Genomic DNA, 22,541 nt, shown 5'->3' on the forward strand with positions numbered 1-22,541 from the left:
ACTGGGACCTGCTATGTGGGCAGAATTAATGCCAGGATACTAAAAAAAAAATGGATACGGAAAGACAAAACCCAAAGAATATGTATCTTATAAAAAACCAGCAATTTGGATCACAGCAGGGCTTGTATTATGATTAAAGTGTTTCAGAAGGCTGATAGGACTGCAAAGACTAATTGATATTTTAATTAGACAAAACCAAATGAACTACAGGTGTCATCCTGCATATAAGAAGTTTACAGAAGATTTTTTTTATTCTTTACTGCTTAGAGATTTCAGAGATGTTCAGAGAAGTATGAAATCTGGCAGTCATCCCCAGGGAGGCATTCTCATTTTCAAGCTTTTTTTTTTTTTAATACTCTCTAGCCACCCTGCTTATTTGTCTTGAATATTAAACAAGTGCCTCTAAGGGATTATCACTCAGCAACCTTGGCTGGATCAAAACTCTCTAGACTATGACAATGCATCGTATCTTTTGCAGGTTTTTTCTGGTTTATTCTTTTTTTTTTTCTGTTTTGTTTTGGGGGGGGATTGTTGGGGTTTTTTTGTGTTTGGTTTTTTTTTTTTGTTTGGTTGGTTTTTTGTTGTTGTTGGATTTTTTCTTTTTTCTGTTGCAGGTTCAATACAATACCTTTTTGTTAAGGTATATTGCTTCAGAACAATGAAAAGAAATATATAGCTGCCATAGAATCTCCCACTTGTTTGGTTTTCCCCTCTGTTTTGATGTTGTTTAGCCCAGGGAGGTGGCTTTAGTCATGACCTTTGACACAAGACTCCTTGAGCATAAAAGAACATCAGCAAACAGTGTTCACAACTGGATCCATTAACTTCTTACTGCTCTTTCTTATGCCTTCTGACTCTAGCATTGTATTGCTTAAAGCTGGGAGTTACTGCCCTCCAGACTAATCAGGCTAAACACTTACTAGGACCAGTCCAAATCTGAGATAAGAGCTTTTCTCACAAGGCTGTCCTGTTGGCACTTCCTTCTTTGTATGTGCACACTCAAAGGGATTTAACTGCAGCTCTGTTCTGTTGATTGCTGTGTCCCTTCTGTTCCCATCACCCCACATCCTTGGCCTGTGTGTCCCATCCACAACTTGTTTCTTCAGGAATGCTCTGTAAATCATAGAATCCTAGCAAGGCTTGGGTTGGATGGGGCCTTAAAGATCAGTGAGTTCCAACCTCCCTGCCATGGGCAGGGGCACCTTCCACTAGACCGGGTTGCTCAGAGCTCAGTCTGCCTTTCATCAGGTCCCATGGACTCGTGTACATTCAGGTTCATCAGATGGTCTTGAACCTGATCGTCTCACAGAGGGTGGTTACTCATTCTCCTGGTCCCTGCCTTTGCCTTCTGGCTCAGGCAGTGTGGCTGCAGCACTATTCAGGGTGGGCCTATTCAGTAGGCACAGAGGTTTCTGTGCTCCTTCTTCAGCTCCTTCTGAAAACGCTTAACTGGGGCTGTTTTTTAAGCAGAAATACCCCAGTAAAAAAGAGTCTCAGTGTGTCTGCACATATGTTGTTAATATATTGTCTGAAAAATAACGCTGCTTGACTTAAAGCTGTTGATAATGGAACGCAGGCCCTGGGTGTGCTCTGAATTCTCTGTGGTTGGACACACTGTATGGTTTTTTCTTGAACACTACAGAATTGATTAAATACTACTTCTACTGGTAAGAATTATTTAATCTTATTCTGCTTTATCAAAAAACTTCATTTGCACATAAATCACATATGCTTACCCTGTTTTGGTGTGTTCTCTTTGGTTTGCATTAGATGTATCCATTAGGTGACCGTTGCCCAAACATGGAATCATGTGAGCAATATTGTGGACAGAGAAAATGAATAATTGTTGTTATATTGACTTCAATCAACTTGATTATAGTGGAGGTAACAAGTTTATGTATGAAGTGAAGCAGTGGAGTAAAGGCTTATTACCACTGGACTGAAAACATTAAGGCACAGTACTTAAAAGATCAAGAGGACCTTTGAATTTCAATTAGCTTGATGCAATAATATGCTACATAAAAACATCTTCTCTCTATATATAAAACCAGTATATAATAATATACTATGTAATGACAATAAGTTATGTAATAATGTGAAATCTTATATATAAGTACGGTGAAGTGTATAAATTAACCTTTCACTTATTGCCATGATTTGGTCAGGATAAGCAAAAAACATTAAAAAAAAAAATCCAAAAAATACAGATATTTAAATTTGTGTCTCCCAGTACACTGAGCTATCTAGAAATACAATTAAATTACACCAAATTACACCAAGGCAGGGAGATTGGATAGATGGTCTCTAAAGGTCTCTTCCAACCCATACCATTATATAACTCTATATATTGCAGAGAAAAAAGACTCTTTGAAATGTAATCTTCAAACATTTTTACTCTGTAATGCTAAAGTATATGTTATAAATAACAGATTATGATAAACTCAACATTCTACAGGGTAGATATTTATTATAAAAATTTTTCTTTCAAAACTACTGTTAAATTTGATGTTGCTAATGCCAAATTTAATGCTGTGCCATTCAGTTACTTGCATGATTACTGGTACTTAAACAGAGATCTTGCACCCTGCCATTTTTACTGCTGTTTTATAGTAGTGCACCTAAATGTTTATCCATTTGTTTCTGAAGCCTTAATACATCTTCATGATTATTGGTGGTGGCATTACAATCATTGACTACAGACAAAGCTATTCAGCACCTGCCATAGTAAAAGTGTATTTTCAGTTGTTTGGATCTTTTCCAGGCTGTGGCCATTTACACTTCAGTCCTGCCTGTCAGGTATAAGTCTCAGGTATTTTCCATGACAGGGAGAAAAATGCAGGAAGAAAAAAGGCAGCTAAGGGAGGAAAAAAAAATGCAATGATCACTTTGGCTGCTTTCTTTGGGTTTAGAAAGCAAACACTGTCCTGAATGGAACATATATCTATCTATCTATCCATATGTGTTTGAGTGGGTATGTGTGTATGTGTATATATATATTTTTTTTTTTCTGTTGAGTTGAAATCTGTTCTGGATGGGCAAATCTGAATGGTTGTAAATCTACTGTGGAAATAGCAGCTGTTCTTAGAGCTTCGTAACTAAGCTCTAATAATTTTGTTGTTGTCTGGGGATGTTACCTGTGGGTGTTGATTTACCTATGGGTGTTGGGGATTTATCTTCTGAGTGTTCCTTTGCTTTTGGTTTTTCCTGCAGGGATAGATTAGGACTAAACCAGCAGAACTCTACTGTCAGGCCATCAGTGTAAGATCTAATAGAAAGTTGCCTGTATATTAAACAACCCAAGAGTTACATTTTAGCATACAGGCAAGAGTTTTTTAGATAACATTATATTGTCTGGGAACATATTTTCTGTCGGCTCTCACCATTTTCATTATAACACTTTTCAAGTCCTACTTGAGGTCTGTCAGCAAGGGGAAAAATAAATACACAGACTGTAAAAGTCTTGCAACTATCAGCCTCCAAGAAATCTCTTAGGAACAAAAAGGTGAAATGGAGATAAATCGGGTGACAAGATGTGCTTAGCACACCCAAAGGTTCACTAGACTTCCAGGTGCCTGGAATTAGAGAAAGTGTGTCCTGATCTGGAAAATATGATACCAAATGTGTCCTGGTCTGGAAAATATGATTAATACCAAAATATCAAGTAATATTAAAGAACAGTGGTGTAGAATCAAGATAGGACCAGAGAATATTGGAGGTGGAGCATCACTGCAGAACCTCACAGCATGTGTGGGCTAGGAAGGTCAGCTCCCATTGCAGGCTGAAGATGTCACTGCTGCTGATTTATGGACAGCTGTTTTGTCATGGTCGGTAGCTGAGGTTACTGATGACAAAAAAGGTCCCTACACTCTTAATCTGTACTTTGACAGTGAAGAGAAAATTTCGGGTAAATGGTAGCAAGACAGCGAGCAGAAGGGCACAGCCTACTTGTCCAGCTGCCAGAACTATGGAAGGGGTAAGCCTGAGGATGAGCAGCTCCTGGCAGTGAGGGTCAGGAAACCAAGAAGGGAGAAAGGAAGGAGCAGTAGAAATTGGCATCTTGGCTCAAGACTTATTTGAGAGGTAAGGAAAGAAAAAACAGCTTCAGGGTCTTCCTCAAGGTGAAAAGGCCTCATGGGTCAGCACCACTACTTGTGTCCTAATCCATTCTGACACTGATAGAGTTTGAGTTAATGCTGTTCCTCCATTGTCACTGGACATCTGCCCAGTAAATACTGTTGGGAATTGAGTGTCATCCCTTAGGTAATGCTGACCTAGAAAAGAGAACAGCCCATTTGAGAGTTAGTAGAATAAGCAGTGCCTGTTCCAAGAATGTAAAGATTTGAAAGTTTTGTATGTATTGAATAAAATGCTGAAATAGACAATGAGAATAGCAGCCTGCAGGGGGAAAAAAGGCTGAAAAAGTATTTAAGGAGATATAAGCATTCAGTAGAAAGCAAATACAGAGGGAGAAATTATGTGAAAGTCAATTCTAATATGTCAGTAGGATGTAATTCCTATAACTGTTGTTAAGGTATAATTTTATATTGTATTTTTATAAGGTGGCTAATTTACTGTGTTTCTCTCTCTCCTGCAGTGAATAGATTATTTTTATTATTCTAAAGTGAGGTGTTTGACAAAGGATAGCCCTTCTGCTCATTTTTTTAGAGACTGTAATAAAAGATCATTATCTAATTAATTTCTCGCTCTGTGATTGGATAGTTTTCTTTTCAGTAATTAGCATTCTGCGGTCTAAATAAACATTATTCAGAATTACAATATTCCTCCAAGATGTTACCATTTATTTGCCAAATATACAGTGTTATTTTGGATCCTGAGGCGCAGTAAGATACAGTTATCACATGTATTTTGTTGTGGTTTGTGCAATTACTGTCCTAACTTGTTCTAATTAGGGATGTACAAACTCTGTGATAGCCGGTATTAACAAGTTTCTCCAATTTTTAAAGCTTTTAAGTACTTAATTTTGTGGAGTGTTTTGGCTGGCTTCCCTTCAAGGAAGAAAAATTTAACCACCACTCTCATTGACGGTGGCTGCTCAGAGTAGCAGTTGTGTTTGTCAGCATCATTCAGGACTGGACCTTTATTGCCTCTGTGTGTCTTGGATCTCAGAAGCATTGAAATTTCTTATTTCAGACTCTCAGTTCAAATTTAAACAGAAGGCACTCATCTGTCCTTATTCTGCTGTATTATTGTAGCTCCAGGCCTTGAGATCAGTTTTCTGATAACCTGTGCTGTCCTGATATTTACCCACTTCCTTCCAAGGAGTAATTGATCCGTAGCTGTCTAATTTGCAGATTTAATTGGGTCATACTACATTTATCTGCATTCACTTTGTGTATATTCTAGTTCCTAAACATCAGGTTGCTTCTGAATTCTCTTTTGAGTATGTAGTGGCTGAAGGAGTGTGTTTAATAGCCGTGCTTAAGGGCTTGAACTCTCTCGTAGACTGACTGGTTAAAGTGTAATAAATAAGGCTCTAATACTATTGTACACTTAGGGATGATGTTATTGCTTTAAATGTACCACTATTTTTGTGGTAATAACATAATTAAAAAAATAAATCTTCATCTCTTGTCTACATATATTCACTATTTTATTTTTCCTCCTTGTAAAATTATTTGCTACCAGTTCTTTTTCAGGCCACTCTGTTGACAGAATTGCACATGACTCAATTTATCCTGTATTTTTCACTATGGAATTGTCAGCCATCATTATCCCTGCTTTGGAGGCTTAAATGAAGCAGGTACTCCACCCCCAAGCAACATGCTGCCACATCTCAGTGATGTGTATCTTATGCTAAGCAAGGTTCATTCAATTTTATCTTAATTAGTGGGGTTTTTTAGTGCTAATATTATTATCTGTGCTATGTATTACTAAAAATCCTGCACAGGAATGAAAATTAGAAGGATTTTTAAATTTTACTTGTGCTGCATGCTCAGTGCCAAATGACTTTAACACTTAAGCCTTCTCCTGCCTGATGCATGCCTGAAAATTCTCATTATTTACAAGGAAAGAAATAGATTTTAGCTTTTCATAGCAACTTGAGGGTGTTACGTTGGCTAAATCAAAGTTTTGCTGCCTCTGTGGTTGTTAATGACCTCCATAGCAGCTTGAATCTCAACTTCTGCTGTCTTCTTACTCATTCTGTTTAGGTTGGAGAAACTGGTCAAGTTTTCAGGCACATAAGATATGCAATACATTATATTTAAACAAAGTGATATACACAGAAGGCTGGGAAGAATTTATAGGATCACTATCTGTAGACATGGGGATGAGCTGTTGTGCAGTATAAACTTGAATTCATGGTATCTTAATTTATATCTAAAATATGACACAACTCCCAGCCCCACCCGCCCCCAAAACAGTGCAAGCCAAGTACTTAAAAAGCCCTAATTACATCTGATAGTATGGAATGGTTTGTGCTTACATTATTTTAGTAGCAACCTGTTTGTTCTGAACTACAGGCTTGGATCCAGGTGGAAAGGCCACCATACATTTTATGGCCCTGGTGTGATGATAATACCCCTTGCAACCACATTTTCCATTAAAGCTGAGACACTGAGGCTTCCAAATCTTAATATTTATAGTGGGGTCTTCCTGTATACAGCTCATATAGAAATGAAAGCAAAGAAAGGATGCAAATGATTTGGCAGCCAGAGTCTTTCCATAGAAAGATCATCTTCCTGGGAATTAAATCTGGGAGACTGTTAACAAACAATGTCATTAGCAATTCATTTTTACTTTAGTTGTTAATTCTTTTCATTTTTTACGAGCAACTGTTACGGAGATCATGAGAGAAGTAGTTGATGTGTCTAAGTATCTGAAAGGCCCATGCAGCAGTTTCTGGGAAGCTGATGTGAAGTGAGGCGTGGGCTGCCAGGGGCCTCTGGAAAGAAAATTGGGTCTGACCTCCTTGGCAATAATGCAATAAAAACAAAACAAAACACAAAAAAACAACCAACCTAAAAAAAAAAAAAAAACCCAACCAAAATTTGAGAAAACCCAAACCGGTGGTGTATTGAAACCACTGCTTCTACACTGTACTCCCTGAAAAATCCATTAGTTCCACCAATAAGACTGAGTGAATTCCCCTTTCTAAAGATTTCTAGATATTTTAAAGATAAACCACTTTGTTTCCCCGTCCAAACTATTTTCTTGCTACAGCATTAACACTGTATGAAATAGAACCTTATTTTAATCTCTGAGTAGATCGTTGGTTTAGAAAGTAAATATATTATTAGAACTTTCGTGGCAAATACATTTTTTTTTACATCACAGTTATTGCAACAATCTCCAGAGGTTTTTATCTCATCTGCTAATAGACTTTACAAAGAAGCTGTTTACCTTAGAATTCTTTTAAATCTTTACTGGCACCCCAATTTCTCACCTGAAATCAGAAGCATTTAGTCTTCAACTGGTAGAGGGGGAATGTCTCTGCAGGCCCCTTGAATCAAACAATGATGCTTTTTCTGTGACTTTTTCTCTGTTTTTGACGTTTGTTTCCACTCTGACAATACTCCAACAGTATCTTTAACAAAGGGAGACAACCTGGTTATGTCCCTTTTCACTCTTCTCCTTTCTCGGTGGCTCTTGCTTTTTAATGTGGAAGCTGATACAAATGTGTGATCAGGTAAATAAGATACACATTGTGATCTAAAGTATTATTTTCTTTAGTATTCTGATCTTTCCAGCAGTTTTAGCTCTTGACACTTAATCTTTTTCAAGGCAGTTTTCACTTGGATTTTATGCATGTACAAAGCTTTACCCAGTCAGATTGTATGTACACAGATACTTGCAACCAAATGGAAATAACTTGCTTGCTAAATGTACTTGCATGATTGTTTTTCACAGGAAATTGTGTGTGCAAATATCTTGATTAAATTCAGGTTTCTCAGGCAAAGTTTGGAAAATCTGTTGCTGGAAAAAGTAAATTTACATTTAAATGCACTCCTGCTACAAGTTAAATTCCAATTTAACCCTGTCAACAAAAATTAAGCTTATATATACAAAGGAGTAGTGTGATAGATTTACAATCAGGTATGATGGATATGACTTTGAATGTGATGGTAGTTAATGCTTTCTGAACAGGCAGATAATCTTAAGTTACAGACTGAAGCCTTAGGAACCTGAATGATGTTATTTAAAAGTTACTAAATTAAGTTTCCCAAGTTTGAGACGAAAAAGCTGCCTTTGCTTAGTGAGTAGATAATTTTATAGGAGAAATAAATGAGACATACAAGATGTAAAACAAAGGATCAGAACACAAGTACTTACAGTAGTCTCTTTAGAAAGCAAGTTGCTAAATTGAAAACTGTTACAAATTGTTTCAAAAAAGAGACTCTGTTTTTAATTTGGGCTTCATAATATTTTTTTTGAGTCAGGATGCTTGAATCTGAGCAACCTCAATACTGCAAAAAGCAGGTATAAAAATCAATTTATTTTTAATTATTCCCTCCCCGCCCCTCTGCCCTCCCTCCACTTCCATCAGCTTTGGGTATTCCCAGTCAAATTGGGCAGATTGGGAAGGAGTTGGAAGAGAGAAGGGAGAAAGTAATTTGTTTCTCAAGTGAAGTTCTGAAAAATCAATCCATGCTCTAAAGCCATGAGGGGATGCCAAATTAAAATGGTATTAATCTAGTTACAGGGGGGATAATTATGCTACAGCCTCTTCTCTTTCTGAAAGCTTTGATCATCAGTCTAATAATAAATGCAGCTGATTCATAATGAAGTTAAAAGTGTATTGGGACTTCTGTGTAGCAAGTGTAGAGTATAAGCTGAATGCTTCCATTTTGGTTTTGGAGTAGAGCAGAAATCACATTACTCAAATATTGTTAAATTAAGATCAGACTATGGCTTGGTTTGTCTCTATATAGATACTAAAAGCAGATACAAGGGGGCTATTTCCTTAAATATAACAGAACTAGGTGGTCATTAGGGTGCCATCCATGGTAGTCAACTTAAAATTTGGTATCTGTAGATGAATTTAAGTGACTGGAGCAGTAATGTGTTCCTCTACAGGACAATTCAAGTCACCTATTTTATTTAGGATTTTGGTAGGAGTATCTCTTTCCTAATCCCTCAACTCCCATTTTTTCTGAAGCGATCTGCCAGGTCCTATCTCTCTAGTGATGAGAGATAACAAAGAAGAGATGCCACTGGGATAATTTATTCATAGAAATAATGATTAAGGAGTAACCATCTGTGCTCAGCTGTCTCTTTGAGTTTTGGGTTTGGCTGGGGTAGAGCTAATCTTCCTCACAGTGGCCAGTATGGAGCTGTGTTTTGGGTTTGTACTGAAAACACTGCTGATAATTCAGAGATGTTTTCGTCATTGCTGAGTTGCCTTCTTTCATGTGGCACTTGGATGACTTTGTATTTGAACGACTTGATTTCTAATAGTTGTACTTTTCTACTTCTGTCATAGTCAAAATATCTAATGAGGGCAACATTTGTTCAGAGTGGTGGAATCTATTTACAATTAGAGCAATTGCCACAGCCCTCCACACCCAGTTCCTCAATGAGCATGGAAATGCTTCAAGAAGCCAATTTGAAATCACCCTACATTTAGCTAAATTAGGTTAGACAGCTTGACTATGTAGATAGAAGGTTTTATTAGGAACACATGTTTTAGAAAGGGCCATCTATCTAATATTTCATATTTAGAAAGGACCATATCTATCATGCCAGGGGTTGTCAGTATAGCTTGATATCTGCAGGGGATTGTCAAAAGTGCAATACTCTTGACTCACTGTATGATGAAACCACAATGGAAATAGGTGTTTTCAACTGAGGATGGTTGAGAATCAGGGGGTTCAATTTTTCTTAAGGATACTCAGACTAGAATGTTTTGCTCATCAGCTGCTTTCCAGTTAGTAGCCAAATATGTACCTTTGTAACAGAATGGAGGCTAAAGCAAAATGTCACCAGATGAGTGGCTTCTCAATTTTTACCAGTATTTTTAGTGTTTTTGAAATAAAGAACCTAAAATTTCTACTAAGACTGGGTCTAATGAGAGGAGTTTTTTGTGTTTGTTTGGTTTTTTGTTTTTTAATATGTGGTAAAAAAGTATTTCAACAGAGGTTGCTAAGTTACTTTACCTGGCTACCAGACCACCAGCACATGATAATAACTATTAGTGAGTAATAACTTAGGCTGAATTCAAGTGTGTTACAGCTCCTGTGAAAGACTCCTTTTACTCTTCTAAAAGGTCAGGCAGGCAAATGATAATTTGTTTCTTAGTTCTCTGTGATTTGATTATCAACCAAAATGAATTTCCCTTTGAAAATATGAAAGGTAAGAAATACATTCTGATTCATTTCTCTGCAGCTGTTAAGAGTGTAAAGATTAGGACATAGTTACACAAGGGAAAACCAATTATTTTTTTTCTCCTCAACTGTTTGATTTATTTTGGGTACTACAGTTTTTCTTATACTTGCATTAGGACCATTTGTGGCAGGTTTTATGTTCTGCTCTACAAATTTACTTGATAGTTCATTTTGAAATAAACCATTGCATATTTCCATGATAGACAAGTAGCAGCTTGTGTGTTGCTATCCCATTTACTTCGGGCAGTTCAAACCCATTAAAATGGTAGTTATGTTAATGTAAATTAGAAAATAACAGTATTTTTGTTCTTTATAATAAGCATGTCAATAAAATTATTAAATACCAGGAAAAAAATTAAAGGTTGAGATGATACTATTTGATGAATGAGAAAATTAGGCAGTTGCAAATAATATTTGAGATTTTCCAATGTAGTTTATATGCAAATTAATAACACATTTACAAATTGAAAACATAGTCATTACACGGACAGAGATTGTCGAGATATAATTAATACTGAGTTTTGCTTTATCTTTCTCAGGCTTGTCAATAAACCAAATGCAAAAATGTTAATGAAGTACTTTTGCCTCATAACTCTGTTCCTGTATTTTGTAGACTGTGAATATTCATTTTTCAAATTGGAAATTCTCTCTTACAGCAGGCACAAACCATTTGGTGTTGCTTATTTTCCCACTTGAAAAGGCAAGTGACACAGTGTACTCTGAATAGCACAGGCTGAATATTACCAACGAATTTGGTAAATATGTTTAAAGCATCATGAAGGAAGAGTTTTCTGGGCAAAGGATCCCCGTGGATGTTAATTCCATCTCATTAAGCCCTCAGTGGTGATGTTTGGTTCATAGGCATGCTTGATGCCTGTCCCTGTTATGTTGGATGAGTTGTTGAATGGACAGAGGGGGTTTTTTGATGTCTGAATGTAAGATAATGGATTGGTACTATTGCTGTTTATATTTTATCTTGTGTTCCTTGTTTTGTACAGAAAGAAGTGAGGGTGAATAAAACTTGAAAGTCAAAAAAAGTTCACATGCTAGAAGGTAATGAATAATTTCTGTAAAATGGTAATGAAAACAGCAAAGAAGAGCACATGAATTGTGGATTGGTGTGGATGGTTACCTTGTGACTGCATAACTACTTGAGCATTAGGAAATTTGAACTCAACTAAACTCAAGAAAAAATAAAATTAGCATTTTAGATGGCAGAGAGATATCGAGATAATGCACCTGCAGTTTGACGACAGCAAGGACTGAGGTGGAAAGACCCTGAAAAGTCTATAATGGAATATGTTATGACTGTCATGACCATTGTGGGTCGGGATTTCAGCAAAGAGGAGTCCCACCTCAGTGGGAGGAGTCCCAGTGGAAGGGTAGCTCAAAGTACTGGTCTGGTTTGGGTGGGGTATTTTATTCCCTGTGTTTCTGCTCTGTGATTCATCCCTGCAGCCATCAAAGAAGGCCCATGTTGACAACTGGTTGTGGAGCAACAAGCAGTCAGGAATGGTATTTGGGGAAGTTATGCTTGGATTGAGAACAGCGGAGAAAAATTATTAAGGAGGAGGGATGTGTTTAATGAGAGTAGCAGGTTATTAATCACAAATTCAACATGTGCAAAATCTTCTCCGGTGGGAGGGAACATGTCTACAAGAAGGAGGGCTTTGATTACTTTGCTTACTTTTAAAGAATTGAATCAGAGAGTCTGATTCCTGAACTGATGCCCTGTTTGCATCAAAAGAAAGAAAAAAGAGGATCAGCGTGTGAAACCAAAAACTTCAGAGTACTTGTAGAAATTTATTTCTTAAAAACATTGTAGATGTAGAGAAATGATGCCCTCTGTCCTTTGATGTGTTGCTTGGGTCTGGATGCTGGCACAGCTGGTAGTGACACACACTGGAGAGCAGAGCAGGGGATGCTTCCAGTCTCCTTTAGACTCTTCTCCCCGGTATCAGCCTTTGGTTTGATAGACTAAGAATTGGGAAGACTTGCTGATGAAAGATAAAAACATGTTTTCATATATACATAATTATTTACAAATTAATACTAAGAAGTACTGTAAAAATAAAAATGTTTATATACCCAAGAAAATCTTAATATATTCTTCTCCTTCCTTGAATTTTCTTTGCATTATCAAACAGTTACATATTTTTCCAGCTCCTTTTGATCAATTTTGCCAAAACAAAATTAATATAAAGAAATGCTTTGAACTCAAAAAGATCTGACAGAGGCTTAGTCTTTCAAATACTGAATTTTTAATCTATTAATTCTAACACAAAAAGGAATCAATGCAGACTTTCATATAAACCCAGAAGTTTGTTTCGGTCCTTCTTTTCTTTCTGGTATTATACCAGCAAACTTTTTCCTTGACAAATGTTTTCTAAGATAATGTTAGTTGTAACACCCTGCTGCCAGTTCTGCCTCTTATATTTTTATAGGCGGAAGGCGAGATAAGGATGTTTTATAGCAAGTGAATTTGACCTTAGAATTAATTCTAAAGTGAATCTGCCTCATGGCAAGTGTTGGTGAAGCTGTTGTTGTGGGCTAGTCTTGGGTTTTGTTTTTCTGTGTTTTGATGGTGGTGTGCCTTTTTTCCTTTGGTAAGGAATGACTTATGTGATGAAATTCTGAAAATTCACCCAAGTTCAGATGATGTGCTAATTTGGACTTAAGAGTCCAAACTGCACGTATTGCTAGATAAGTAGATATTTTACAACTTAAAAAAATTATATTACCCTCTACAGTATGTGTGTAAAAAGGAGGATAAGTTAAGACTATGATTTTTGGCCCTTAAATTTGATAATTTGGTTTAATACTTAATTTTGTGAGAAACCATTGTGCTGAAGTTCTATTCCATCCATTGAAACTATGACCTTGAATAGGCCTAAAGCCTCAAATGAGTGACTGAAGTGTCCTTCAGCTTCCTAGAACTTTTTGAATGACAGCAGAGGATAATTCAGGCAGCAGGAGGCTCTCTTGGAAGGTTTCCATTCCAGCCTCCAGGTCAGACCGGGCCGATCACAGCTCAGTTCATTGAGTCTCAAAACTGTCCAAGGATGGAGAGAGAGCACACAACCTCTGTGGCAGCTGCTCCAGTGCCTTCCTGCCCTCGTGGATGGAAAGGCTGCTGTCACGTCCCTCCTCAGGCACTTGTTTTTCCAGGCCAGACAATCCCAGTTCCCTTTACTACTCAGTGCTTCAACTCCCTTTATATTTTGCTGGCCCTCAACTGGACTTGCTTCAAATTATTGGTTTCTGTCCTGTATTTCTGCAGACCCATTTCTTACCTCCCCTTTAACAGCAATGTGAAAAGGAGGCATGTGGAAAATTGAGTTGGCATTTGTACTGCCTTTCTTTGCTCATTTGTCACCTGCATTTTAGACACACTCTAATTTTTACAGACTTTCCTTAATCTTCAGCGAAGTGTTTGATTATTATTGAAATGCAGCCATAGCTACAACTTAAACATTGAACTAATAACACAGCAGTGCAATTCTACTTTAGCATTCAATAGGGGCAGGAAAATAAACATTAAAATAAATGCATTTTTAATCATTTCTCTTTATTCACAGCTGGAAAAGATAACAGAATTTTCAGGTTTGTGTGTGTGTGTGTGTGTGTGTGTTTTGGTTTGGGTTTTTTTATAAAACCCACATTATTTCTAAGGGCAAACCAACCTCCTGTACTGCGTTTCACTTGTTCATCTTCTGTTTTGAGATCAAGATCTCCAACTTGTTAGAAGAAAATTCAGTGTTGTCCTGTATAGCATAGCCCTGATGTGTTGCTTCTAGTTGAGGACATATTATTTCTTGACAAGAGGATAAGATCTGTTAAGAGATGCTTTCTTATGAATGAGCCAGACCTCTGGAATTTGTAAAATGTCATCCACTGAAACTGGGTCTGTGATGGCTGTCAGAATTCACGGATCCTGGAGACTTTCTAACTCTGTTTGCCTGAGTTTTTCTGTCAGCAAGCTAAACTTGGATGCACATTTGTCTTGGGCTCAGCCCTGTTATGTTTGAGAGCATAGAAAACACTGTAATGTAACTTTAGGGTCAGTGAGTTTTAGACAGTGATGCATTTCAGCTCTGAACTCCTCGGGAGTTGTGGTTTTGTCCCCAGTCATGCCAGGGATGGATAATTCTCAAAAACAGGTTAAACAGCCACTCAGTGAAAGAAACAACCTGAAAAGGTTGAATGGAGCAAAGTTTCGTGTGAAACCTGGTGTATCTGAACCAGGTTCTTGGCACCAGAGCCGATCCACCTTCTGTCAAGGGGAAAGGTGAAGGAGAGAGTCTTTGGCCAGACTGTGAGTTGATGGGAGCAGAGCTATTAAGAGTAGAGGTAATAAGCAAGTGTCTATTGATGGACCATAAGATTATCCAGTATTTAAGAAACAAAATTGTTAAACTTTGCCCTTTTTTGCTCCACTTCACAAGAAACTGGTACAGGTAGAGTTCATTGGAGTTGGGATTCTGTAGGTAAATGGAGGAGAAGATACCCCATGACGGAAGAAAAGGAGTTTCTTTTTGGCAGATCCTGTGTGGAAAGATAGTTTAAGTAAAACCTCCTTACTGAAAAAAAAACATATAAAGTATATTTTTATAGTGTGGAAATAAGAATGCTTTACAGCTCTTACTGAAGTATCATTTCATGGGTTGGATGAATGCCAATGCAAAGTGAAAAGGAATGAAAACCAACGTTGCATTACATTCCTGAATGTTGAATCCCTCTGTGTAGGTGCTTTCTTCCTATTTACATATAGCTATGAGCCCTGGCTCTGAAAATGAAAACCAAAAAACAGGTACTGCAGTGACAAATAGTCTGTCACATGGATTTATGTGCTGCAGTTCTGCATTATTCATATAAGAACAGGGAATGAAAAAGGAACATATGTGGTTAACTGCAAACAGAACAACAACAAGCAAGTGATAATTATCAATGAGCTGATAATTTAGTTTTATAGTTACTTACCAGACACACAATACTGTTATTTACAAAAAAGGGGATTTTATAGTGCACATAGCAAATGTCACATTACTTGGGGCTTACGATGTCTTGAGCTGTGTGATATGGTTATGGGCCCTATAAAACTGCCAGACCTTGTTCCTTATCCAAATTGAAGAGTCAGATAATGCTCATCATCTTGGAGAGTGACTAAAGATTTAAAGCAGGTTATTTTATAGTGCTTTCTAAGCCACAACAGCAGCTCAGTCATTCTATGTAGAAAACTTGGCCGTTGCTGAACTGAAATATTGCACTTCATAGTGGACTGAGTGGACTGTTAAACTGGTGCCTGACTTTTACAGATTACATTAAATCCTAAAAGGAAGATCAGTGCAAAGGCCATGTGTGACTTAAACTTTATTTTTAGGGCTTCAGCAACACTCAACCAATGTCTTCAAAGGGGCATTCGGATGCAGTACATCAATGAAAACAGGAGTAAAAGGATACAAGATCTTCTCTAGGAAATGGAGTCCTCCAAAATCATCCTTTTGAGGTTAATTTCTAATATTTTGGCATTTGTAGGAATCTTGATCTGTTAAATTTAAATGTTTATTGTTGCTGTTTCTATGAGAAATTTAGCTTTTCATGATTTTATAAGAGATCATGATTCTCAATTTTATCAAATATATTTCCATGTTCTTACAGAAATGCTTAGTGTTTTCCCAAAGTTTCAACTCAGTGTTGAGCCCAGTTTTAGTAAAAGGTCTTGAAAGTAAATAAACTAATAACAATATGAATATCTTAATGTACTGTTAAGGAATAGCTTAAGATCTTTGCAGCTATCTTTTGATATTCTCTCTCTACCCAATCCACCTCCTCTTATCCCCCCCCAAAAAAAATTCAGGCATGATCTAATTTCCTCTATACTACAACTGGATATGAAGAAACAAATCAGAGGACGAGAACCAGATCAAACAGAAAATACATCTGAAAATGAACAAGGGCAAAATTCTTCAAATCTTGTAGTCCTTTAAAAGTACAAACCTGGTCTTGCTCAAGCTTTGCCTTCTAGCAGTAGAGTTGCTAACAGGAAAATGAAACAGAATGGATCAATGTGCTGTTTGATTTTTACTAAACAGGTGTATTCTGCATTTTTGACTAGCCAAGCATGTGTTAGAATGCTACAAATGCTGCTTATTTGCATTATGGTATCATTAAGGTATCATGGAATTTCTTAAGCTTAAGGTAATTAATTTCTTAAGGTGGTGCCTGGTTGTGCAAAGGGAAGATAATCTTTATTTTGGGAAGTTAAAAGTACAGTTTTAAACTGAATGACCCACACTCTTGTCTCTGAAAGTACATGTTAACGTATTGAACCTATGTTTGTCTGCTCAGCTGTTACTTTACTACAGCTACTGGCTCTTCACATATCTAATGTTTGCTGCTAAAAAAGCACAGCAAAAAGAAAGGAAGTTAGTTGAAACATTTATTAGGGAAAGTCCCATAAAATTTGATATCCATTTCCCCTGCCAAGCTAGAAGGATTACTTGTTCTATTATACTATATTTTAGTTCTGGAGATGAGACTTGAAAACTAACTTTTAAATTTGGGTTCCCTGCTTTTCCAATCCTCTCTGCATGTTATCCTGACTAATTATTTTGTTATAACCCCAAAATTTTCATTGAAGCTTCAAAGTGCTTCATGATTTGGAAGGCCTTGCAAAGAGCAGTTCCCCCAGAGGCAATGCCTAAAATAAATACACAGATTGAGAAGCATAAAAGTGAGGCCAGGAATGTTCCAAGTCAGAAAATCTGGTTCAAAGCTGGTGAGAATCAATGGAAGACATTGATTGGATTCATTGAATATGGATTCATTGGATATTGATCCATTCCCTGAATAACTTACCGTTGTTTTGTGACAGCCATATACCTTTACATATCTTCACAGTTTAACATTAATATTTCCAATTAAATTATTATTACCTTGCTTGTGAATGTTAGAGTGTATAATGATTTTATATAAAATAGGGAGCAGAGTAAAAAGTAGATGAACAGGAAAATATATGTAGAAGTCATGTTTTGGTCTCATAAGATAAACCCATTTTCTGTAACTTCATTAAAGACTTACACTTTTGTAAAGATTTATAAAAATCCCCTGGAAGAACACTGTGGAAAGAAAGGTGTCTGAGACATTGGAGGTTGCAGTGATTGCAGTGAATAACTTGTTTCTCTTCATGCCAGTGGTACATGCAAACACATTATTTGTCTCAACATGATTCAACATTTGGTTTTCTGCTCAATAAACTACTTAACAGACATAAAATTCAATCTTCAGGAATTTTGAAGTTGTTTGCTTATCTTAAATATCTTATTTCTAAACTAGGTGTTTATGGTCTCTATGATTAAGACATGGGACAACATTTGTGTCCTGACCAAATATAACCTTTCTCATAGTATGTGATAAGTTGTTTAATGGAGAACTTTAATAGATTTTTTTCAGTCTGGTATCTATTACATCCTACAGTTAAAAATAAAGTGGAAAATTATACCTCTGACACAAAGAGAACATACTATGAAAATGCTGCAGAGGATAATATTAACATTTACTCAACCCTGGTGTCACAGTGGAACTTGGATGCCTTTCAACATCACCCAGTGTCGTATTCGGGTGACATTTATCGTCACTCCTGAGGGCATTGTTTGAAATGAAGTGTCAAAGGCACCTGAATCAGAATGTAACTCCTCTGGCTTTACGAGGAGTGGTAATTTCCAGATTCTTAAATATGTTTTTGTTTGGGTTTTTTGTTTGGTTTGGTTTTTAATTTGTTCGGTTTTGTTTTGTTTTTTATCTGTCTATTTGTTGTTTTGGGTTTTTTTAATGGGCCAAAAATTGAACCTCATAGGCCATTTCTGATGGCAAAAGTTTTCTCTTCATACACTTTCAGTCATTAACAAGAGTGGCAGCTGATGATCTCCACAGTAGATCTTTGCTGCACTTCATGCACTTTGCCCTGTGAGTGTCAAGGGGAACAACAATTCATTTCACAGGCAGTTAGGTAACAGCTGTTTCCTAGGTTGAAGGGATTTATTCAGTATACATGAAAGGATAAATGATTTCTCTCAGCAATCAGCAGTTTTTTTAATAGTTTGAGACCAAATGTATTAGTGCTCCTAACACATTAATAAATCCCACCTATGTTTCAGTCACAGCATAAATACATTGGTTTCTGCTTGAGTTTTCACTTCCCATTTTACTTCTGAACTCTGAGATCTTTCATGATCTTAGTCCTACTGAGCTAAACTTTCATTTCCTCCACATGTCATCCTGTGCCATATATTTAATAGATTGTCATTTATTAATCATCTCCAGATGCAAATTGAGGATGTCAGGTGATGGAGCCTATGTCATCTGTTCTCTAGGGCTTGAAATTCTCTGCCCAGAGTATTGGATTTGTGGATCAAATCAGTTCTGTGGATGTGTTGAAAAGCCAGCTGAGTACACAACCAGTATCTCAGGTGTTTCTGGCACCTTGGCAGAACTGTGAAGTCTCTTCTCCTGTTGCTGGATTATTATTTCCCCCCCCCGTACAATGCCTTGTGATTCTCATCATGAAAGGTGCTTTATAAATGTATGTTGAATAGCTAAATACTGAGCTAATTTGTAGAACATCTTGATAATATTTTAAACCTGAATTAGATTATTACCATGATTGCATTTGACTAATGTGCCAGCTCATTAGGAAGCTGGCATACATAAAGCAAGCATATTATGGTAAAGAATGAATCAAATTTTACTGGCATCTCTTAGAAAGACATCATGTGCAGGGAGAAGAAGGAATATAGTCAGAGTCAAAGCCTGCAGTTATTATAAATTAGTTGTCTTCTGTAATTCAATTTCTGAAGTATAGATTGAAAAATAAATCGTTCTTATTCAATAAAATTTCTCCAGAACCTTTCTTCTTTTTTTTTCCACTTCGAACACACCTCTTAAAATAAGGAAACAAAACTTAGTTTTTACGACTATGACCAAGATACCTGGTAGTATGAGTTTACTGATCTCAAATGCCACGTTTAATTCTGAAATAACAGCTGTAATGTGTGACAGGATGGTTGTGGATTTTAAAAGAATAAAGGAGAACCCTGGTGAAACTAGCAGAAGGTTGCTTTTGAAGTACCAAAGTAAAGAAAATCTGCTAATTTTTCTTCATATTTTTTAAAGGTAGCTATTTCCTGGACACTGTTTACATGAGGGCCAGGAGAAGTGGGGTAGGTACAAAAGTGAAATAAAATAGAAGATGCTGACTAACAAAGATAATAGATATTCCTAAATATGTTATGTTTTATAGTCTTCAGTCTTCCAGCTTTCTTTGGACTGTAAAGGAGATTTCTCATTGCTACCAGGCTGTTTTAATATAGCCCCATTTGACATAAGGAAAAGAAGTGTAATTCTTCTCTAGGTAACTTCCTTTAAAAAAAGGTTGGTGGTACCTACACATGGTGTGCACAGAAAGAGGTTTGGATCGGAGTTGAACAAGCAAATGGGAAAGAGCTATTTCTTTATCTACCTCCCGTTCCTTTTGACTGCTAATAAGAGAGGGGAGGGATTGAGGTGTGTTATAGGTGATTTGATGTTATAGCAGAAAATGTCATGTTTCACCTTTTTGTGGCTTTCTCCTGGTGCAATGGAAAGCAGTGGAAGAATCATGGCTTGAAAACATTAGGAATGGCATGAAAACATTAGGAATGGCATGAAAACATTAGGAATGGCATGCAAATGGCATTTGGTGGTGGTGGTGCTCCCTGGTAGCAATGCCCATCTGCCAAGTGTTCCATTAATCCATTAGTATTCCTGTTATGTTTTAATTATAGGAAGGTCTAGTCTCTGTAATAGAGAATTCAGATTGTTTTCACATGGGTTTTTGATGAATGTATCCCTAGTTTTACAATGCACATCTACCTTGCCTTGCACTGATGCCCTTAACTGGTAAGTGGTGTTGCCCCATTTGACATTGAGGATGTGGGTTAAAGCTCAGGTCTGATGAACTTCAGAAACATGTAAAAAATCTGCAAATCTTCATCAAGTTTGTTCTTGCAGAGGGTGGCATTGGTGGTATTAGTGGTATAACCTAATGAGTTTAATACTGCATTGCTAGTATTTAATCATGTCAGGTTCTGCTGTTCATCCTTAGTTAATATATGTCACAGACTAATGAAAGTGTCAAGGTTAAAAATATATCAGGAGTACATTGTAGGGAATGATTTTTGGTTCTGGAAATAAGTTAATTTTCTTTTCTGTGATTTTTTTTTCCTCCTCTCCCTCTACTCCTGTCTCCCCCCACCTTTTTATTTTTTAATGTTTTGAGCAAATTGTTTGTGTAGCTTCTTTCATCTGCTTATAGAATGTTCAGTGATTCTCTGGTTTAATTAGACAAGTTTTCTCCAAAGAATCTCATACTTTTACTGGGCTACACCAGTTGGACCTCATTTAGCATAAAGGGAAAAACTATTTTCCACATAATTTTGTTAAGAAACCCTCGATAATTGTAGAAATACTTTTAGTAATCTTTGTAGACATTGCACAGGGAGGGGTTCAGCAAGGAAATGAGGGAGAGCTGCTACTGTCACTACCCCATCTTGGTGTTTGAGAAGGAGAGGAAAAGGAGGCACGAGAGAAGAAGGAGGCACAAGACAAAAAGGTACCTTCATGCAGTGTAAACTTTAAGACATTATTTGAGAGTGATTTATACAAAATGTATAAGCTCTTTGGGCCCCAAGTAGGTGGGCCCCAAAGCTCATTTTTAACTGAAACTGAAACCTCAACTACTGTTCCTATTTACATATGTTTTAATAAATATGCAACTAAATAAATAAATTAGCTAAAGCTGTTTGCATAAAGTCACTGGGCAAATGGATGGGAAGAGGTGGTTGAGCTCCTTAAGAAAAGCAAATGTCAATCACATGGAACAAAAATAAGGACCTGAGCTGAAGGCAGAGATAGTTTTGACTCCCCCAGGCTTTAGAGTTGACAGCGTTCAGCACCCTTACCTGACTGGATTTCTATGAAAGGTAAGTTGAAAAGGGGTTAAAATTATGTTAATTCTACTTAAATTAGATTATTAAAATATCATGAGAGATTATTTATGTGTTTATTACTTATTGTTTGTTTGTTTTGTTTGTTTTGTTTGTTGGTTGGGTTTTGTTGTGGTTTTTTTTTTAGTTCTGAGCTGCCAGTCTTTAAATATCATTATTACAATAATTTGCTCTTTTTTTTGGGGGGATGCTTAGTTTTAAGTATTTCTGGTATGCTTGAGAAAGTGATTATTTAAGATAATTTTGCTTCCATTGTCTTATGTTTGTGGAGCTTTGCTGTGAATTCTGCACATTCTTCTGCATTGAGCTTTTTAACATCCATTCAATGCAAGTGTAGCAGTAAGAACACTATAAAATATGAAAGGACTGGATGCTGTCAAGAACCTTATCAAGTCAGTAAATCATCTGATGTAGTGTTGGATCCTCCATGACTTCAATTTTTTCACCCTGACATTAAATGAAGGAAAAACAATTATTGTCAGTGTACAAGTACTCCCTATCCTGTGTCGCATCAAAGAGCTCTCCTGATTAAATAAAATTATCTCCTACTCACTGTTTTGTTGTTCTGATGCTGCGATTTCTGCCTGACAGCACTACCTGTTCATTAATCTTTTTTTTCTCTTGATATTTTTCTTGTAGATGACTTAAATTTATGGCTGGTAAATGTTTAATTTCTAAGCAGGGCAATTCAATCCTTGGATTCTGGTATGCAGTGTTAAAATCCCATGATTTCCCCAATATAATTCTCAAAGATATGAGACTTTACACATTCTTGGGCTGACTAAAGTCAGGTCTATGCCATAGAAACAAGCATAGCAAAGGCATCTTTGTCACAGCAGAATAATTTGAAAGTTTTTAGGTGTCCAAAAAAGATGGAAAGCTGTTGCATGATATGTATCTTGTGTTCCTGATGTCTGATATGATCCTTCTAGTTTCAAGAGGTGCTGGATTACAGACATCTGCCAAGTCAAAACCGTGGGATCTGGGTGAGGATTCTCATAATCACCCAAACCACTGCTTTGTTTGAGGGGATTCTTGTGCCAGATGATCAGTTATTAGTGACTGGGGGTTGCAGGATTCCTTTCCGGCAGTTCTGATAATCTCTGCAAGAGGCTGAGGACTTTAGTTTTGTGCTTGTTGCCTCTAATATTTACCA

Source organism: Neopelma chrysocephalum, unplaced genomic scaffold (genome assembly GCF_003984885.1).
Source record: "Neopelma chrysocephalum unplaced genomic scaffold, ASM398488v2 Primary Assembly neopelma1_216, whole genome shotgun sequence".
In the NCBI taxonomy this organism is placed as follows: domain Eukaryota; kingdom Metazoa; phylum Chordata; class Aves; order Passeriformes; family Pipridae; genus Neopelma; species Neopelma chrysocephalum.